We start from the raw sequence: 6,281 nt of genomic DNA on the forward strand, positions 1-6,281 counted from the left end.
CTGCTAGACTGCTACATTTTAAATTAGTTGCATTTGATGGATATTTGATATGAGAATTATGATTTGTATGAACCTACATATTATACGCGTGGATTTGAATTTTGTAATTCAAAGGTTGTATTTTTTTATGGTTGCGATAAGCTATTGCCACAACTCACTTTTTGTTGCCTTAGGTTAGCACCACGAAAAATATAGCGTTGCGTCAAATCCTAGTCGCCATGACTACATGCTTTGTTGCGTTAGGATGTAGCAACGAAGAACTTTTTATTGTTGCAATAGATTGTTACCACACTTTTTATGAATGATGTGATAACTATTTGGCGCCACGGAATAAAAATTTGTTGAGATAGAGTATCGCCACAAAATCTTCAAATTGTGGCGGTAACTTCTTGCGACAAACATTTTGGACGCTGCAAAAATTATGTAACACCACAATTGTGAATTTTGTTGAAACAAAGTATCTCCACGAAAAGTTCACATTGTCGCAGTAGCTTCTTGCTACAAGCATTTTCCCCGTTGCGATAAGCATTTGGCGCCACGAAACTGGATTTTGTTGAAATAGAGTATCGCCACGAAATGTTACAATTGTCGCAACACCTTCCCGCCACAATTTTTTTTACCGTTGCCATACCTATTTATCGCGACGAGTGGAATAATTGTCGCCATAAGTTAATACCACGAGCGTAGCGATTTGTGGCAAATGGCTAATGCTACAAACCAGTAGATGTTGCCATAGGTTATCGCCACAGCTCGCTATCCCCACGAAAGAGAGTGCGCCACGAAACTTAGGGCGTTGGCATAGGTTATTGCCACAAATATCTATCGCCACAAACTGGCAAACGCCACGACACGGCTGCATGTTGCGACAAGCTATCTCCACAAACCAAATTGTGGAGACAAGTGAGTGCTGCCACGGGAAAACATGTGGCAACTTCCCGCATGGTTGTTGCAATAGATCGCTTTGTTGCCACAATCGCGTTTTCGTTGCAATAGCCTATTACCATACATGTAATTGCAACGCTTGCCAATGAACGTCATTTCGTGGAAATAGGTGCATATTGCCACAAAACGGCATGTATTGCGATAATTTTTTTTGTTGCAATAGACCCGATTCCTTGTAGTGATGTTACATGCTTGTTTTATATCAATTACTATATGTTTTAAGGGACTAACCTATTAATAGTTGCAAAAGTGCACAAGTTCTTGGTTTCAACTTTGTTGTGCAGAAAATAGGCAAATATGGAAGGAAATAGCTCATTATGGTGAAATCTGGAATTTCCCGGAATCTGTCCCTGCTGAACACTTTTCAAAGATCGCTTCTAAACTCCATCAAAACGACGTCCAATGGAAAAGTCGTAAACTACAAAGTTGTAGAGAATTTCAAACAGAACAATTTGGACATCTTATTCGTCCAGAACGGACAACGGATGCATCCGGGAAAGCAGAATTACTGCGGAGGTTCGTGCAGTCTCGGGACTCCGAAAGTTGGTGACGTATTTGACACAAACTCTTTCCATACCTGGATATTTCGGCCCAGCCACGAGTTGCGAGGCTCATGAAGGACAGAGGGGAGTCTTAGGAAGGTTCTAGAGGTGCCCAAGAGCCCTTGGATCAAAGGGGCATCCATCCCGTGGCCTAGATTGCATCTCCAACACTATATATTGATGGGAAACCCTATTTTTGGAGGCCCCCAAGCATTGTCACGAAATCCTCCTCCTTGGCAGCAGCCAAGGAGGGGGAAACACTCATCTACACCAGCACCAACTCAAGGAAGAAGAAGGCTAAGGGGCGGCGCTCCCCCATGATGCCGGCGGCGGGGAAGGAGTCCCCCGCGGCGCCGCCGACGCCGCCCACGCCTCCGCCTCCCGGCGCTCCTCGCTGAGCCCTCCAACGTCTTCACCGCCATCTCCATCACCAACTCCTCATTGTATTCAGTGGTCCATCCTCTCACAAACCTTTGTACCGCCCCATGTAAACATGGTGTTTGATGCTATAAGTTATAATCCTATGATCTATGTCATGTTGGCATAGTTTATTTGTTCTTTGATTGATTGGTTGTTTCTCTTTGGTTCATTAGAGTTGTATGTTGATATGTTACCGTCCTTGGTGCCCATTATATTTGTGCGCGCATGGATCAAGCACCATAGGGTTGGTAGTACTTGTATAGTAGAAGGGGGAAGTTCTGCCGGAGTGACAGAAATCTAAGGACGCGAACCGGATAGTTGTATGTATGAGAGTAAGAGGACCATTTACTTAAGTCTATGGTTGGAGAAACCTTAATGCTTGCTAGTATTTACGGATGTTTGCTAGCAAGCCAATCATATAGTACTTGTAATCCCGGAGGGAGAGCATTGATACGTCTCCAACGTATCTATAATTTCTTATGTTCCATTCTAGTTTTATGACAATACCTACATGTTTTATTCATACTTTATATCGTTTTGATGCATTTTCCGGAACTAACCTATTAACAAGATGCCGAAGTGCCAGTTCCTGTTTTCTGCTGTTTTTGGTATCAGAAATCTTACACAGGAAATATTCTCGGAATTGGACGAAATTAATGCCCACGATCTTATATTTCACGGAAGCTTCCAGAGAGCCAGAGAGGGACCAGAGGGGAGCCCTAGGGGCCCCACCCCACATGGTGGCGCGGCCAAAGGGGGGGCGCCAGCCTATGGGGGGCCACCCCTGGCTCCTCCGAGGCCGCCCTTCAGCCTATATATTCTCTCCGCCTCGAAAACCCTAAAAACATAAGCCACAAGACGAGAAAAGTTACACAGCCACCGCCATCGCGAAGCCAAGTTCGGGGGACAGAAGTCTCTGTTCCGGCACGCCGCCGGGACGGGGAATTGCCCCCGGAAGGCATCTCCATCGACACCACCGCCATCTTCATCGCCACTGCTGTCTCCCATGATGAGGAGGGAGTAGTTCTCCCTCGAGGCTAAGGGTTGTACCGGTAGCTATGTGGTTAATCTCTCTCCCATGTACTTCAATACAATAATCTCATGAGCTGCCCTACATGATTGAGATCCATATGATGAGCTTTGTGATCTAGTTGAATATCATCTATGTGTTACTCTAGTGATGTTATTAAAGTAGTCTATTCCTCCTTCATGATGTAAAGTGGACAGTGTGTGCATCACGTAGTACTTGGCGTAGGTTATGATTGTGATCTCTTGTAGATTGTGAAGTTAACTATCACTATGATAAATATATTATCTTGGATTTATGATTTGACGTGGATATCCCTATGAGTGGTGTTTGTCAAGTACTTGATGTCGAGGGTACTCCTCGGCAATGCCCTCCGATTGGGGCTTAGGGTTGATGGAATCCTGCAAGCTGACACGAGACATCGGTTCACAGACAAGCGGGGAGAGCGATTTACCCAGGTCCGGGGCCCTCGATGAGGTAAAACCCTTACGTCCTACCTGTCTGATTTTGATTATGAAGATATTGGGTTACAATGGGGTGCCGAATAGTTCAGCTGAGATCTCGTCGAGATGCTAAGTGCTGCTGCGACCTAGCTCCGGACTTTTTGGTGGCTAAGATTGCTAAGATTGATTCCGTCCCTCGGCAACCCCTCTCCTGACCTTTATATAGGAGGCCAGGTCTCAAGAGATCTAACTGAGTACGACTAGGTTTACAGTAGTTTTAAATCTAATCTTTCCTTGTTCGGCCGCTTCTTTATCTTGCCCGTCAAGGAATCTTCTGGCGCGCCATCCAAGTGCCTTCATGGGCCTCCAACTAAACAATACGGGATAGGTCAATGTCGGTTACCCGAAGGGTAATGCCCACGTCAGTAGCCCCCGAGTGTCTAGCCGAACATAGTTCGGGTGGAGACTGAAGCATGTCTCCTTCTGATGTTCTTCTCCTTGATTGTCCTTGTTCATCTTGAACCAGCATCATCTTCTTCTGTCGGGTGCGCGTCAGCGCTCCCGATGGGAGTAGCCCCCGAGTCTAGGTGCGGATGCTTGCAATCCGTGCGTAGACTCAAGTTGTACCACTCGAACATTTTGCTCTGCCGAAGTTTTTCTGCAAGCCTTCATAGGTAAAAAGATATATTTTCCGCATGCAAGGGATAATGAGTAACGTGCCCAACTTTTGTTGGTTAACTACCGATGGCAAAACAACGTTACTCTACACTGAATCAATTCCCCGGGCATGATCCTGGAGTGCAAAAAAGTTCTGTCGGGTGCGCGTCCAGCGCTCCCGATGGGAGTAGCCCCCGAGTCTGGGCACGGGTGCTCGCAACCGGGTGCAGACTCGAGTCGAGCAATTATCTCTTCCTTCAAGGCTTTTTTCTTCGAGTCTTCATTCTGTCGGGTGCGCATTCAGCACTCCCGATGGGAGTAGCCCCCGAGTCTAGGTACGGATGCTTGCAATCCATGCGTAGACTCAAGTTCATCATCTGATACCCTTTTTTTTTCGACTGCTCACAACAATCTTTTATGACGTCATTGTTGACGTGCTGCTGCTGTGGCTCGATTGACAAGACTTGACATGACGGGCCCACCCTAGTTCTGCGCGGGCAGTTTTTAGGAATTGACCAGTGCATGCGCGGCGACCAAGGCGTCTCCTCGATTTTCGCGCAACGTGGGAATAATGGGCCGCCGGTTCCGTTCTTTCTTTAAGCGCCACGTGTACAGCCAGATCTGCTCCACCTCCCACGACGTCTGTGGAGTTATGGCCACGATTTTACACAAATTCTTACGGCATAAATAGAGGGCCTCCTCGTTTTTACTTTTCACGCCTCTTACTGCTCATCTTCTCGCTCAAGCCTTCCTGCCCCCTCTGCTCCTCCTTCAGGAGCTCCGTACGCCATGGGCAAGAAGAAGATCACCAGCACCTCGGACGCGGCCAAAGTCAGCCGCAACTGGAGCGCCTCCGCCATTTCCAATAGCGATGTGAAGAAGCTGTGCTCCCTCAGCTTCATATCCGCACCTGAGGATGACATCCGTCTTCCAGGTGCTGTTTCTCGCCCAAGGCCTCCGAAGGGCTTCACCGTTATGTTCGTTGCCTTCTTGTTTCGTGGTCTCTCTCTTCCTGCCCACGAGTTCCTTCGTTCCCTTCTTTTCTTCTACGGGATCCAGCTTTGGCAGCTGACCCCAAACTCCATTTTGCACCTCTCCATCTTTATTACTGTCTGCGAAGCCTTCCTTGGCATTGATCCCCACTGGGGTCTTTGGAAGAAGATCTTTTATGTGAAGCGTCATAACGACAGCAATGCCCCCCCGTCGTCAGTGGCGTTGGCTTTGTTGTCAGGAAGGAAGTCGATTACTTCGACTATCCAATGAAGGAATCCGTCCAGGGCTAGCGCAACAAGTGGTTTTATCTGCGAGACCCTGTGGTGCACGGGCGGCGCTCGAATCTCCCTCCTTTCGAAGATGTCTTGATAGCTCAGCCGAAGAAGTCCTGGCGAAACGCCCTTTCTCCCGAAGAGAGGGTGACAGCCGACAGGCTGTTCGAGCAGATCGCCGTCCTGAAGAATACGGGAGGCTTGACGATGTGCGGCACTGAAGTAGTCTCAGTGTTCCTGCAACGTCGAGTGCAGCCGCTGATGTCTCGACCTCATCAACTGTGGCTTTATACTGGTAAGGACGACAAATCCAGGGTCAACTCTGCCGACCTGTCGGCTGATGAACTCCGAGATGAAGTCCGTCACTTAACGTGCCTCAGTATGAAGGATAACATTGTCCTGACATCAGCTCGTCCCCCTTATGATCTGGACCACCTCCCGACTGAGGTAATTTCCGCCGTTTCTTGTTTGTTGTTGTTGTTTCTTTCTTCATTGCGCTTTACAAACTTTTTTCTCTCGATAGGCCTCCACCGTCGCTCAATGTTATCCTCCTACGCCGGAAAGCGGTGTGAAACCAAAGGATGATGATGACGACTCCGAGAAGACCGAGGACCTCCAACATGCCCTTGAAGACAGCGATGTCCAAGAGGAAGAAGCTGCTGAAGATGATGCCTTCATTAGGAGCAGGAGACGCAAGCAGGTAAACGATGATTTTATTACAACGGTTGAATCAAGTCCTAGCGGACAAGATAATGATGCCGCTGGGGCTGCCTCGCCTTCTCCTATCCAGGAAAGTTCAACAGGTTTTTTCGCTGCTAAAGATGACCTGGACCTGTGAGCATCCTTAGCCCTTCCCTGACGTATTCTTTTCTGCTTCGTATGCTAATTGTGCATTCTTCTTAAGTAGCTCTGATGATGATGATGATGTTCCTCTTGCGAAGAGGGCTAAATTATCTGTTGAGAAAACGGCATCAGCTAAGGAGCC

The sequence above is a fragment of the Lolium perenne genome, chromosome 6 (genome assembly GCF_019359855.2).
Source record: "Lolium perenne isolate Kyuss_39 chromosome 6, Kyuss_2.0, whole genome shotgun sequence".
Classification (NCBI taxonomy): domain Eukaryota; kingdom Viridiplantae; phylum Streptophyta; class Magnoliopsida; order Poales; family Poaceae; genus Lolium; species Lolium perenne.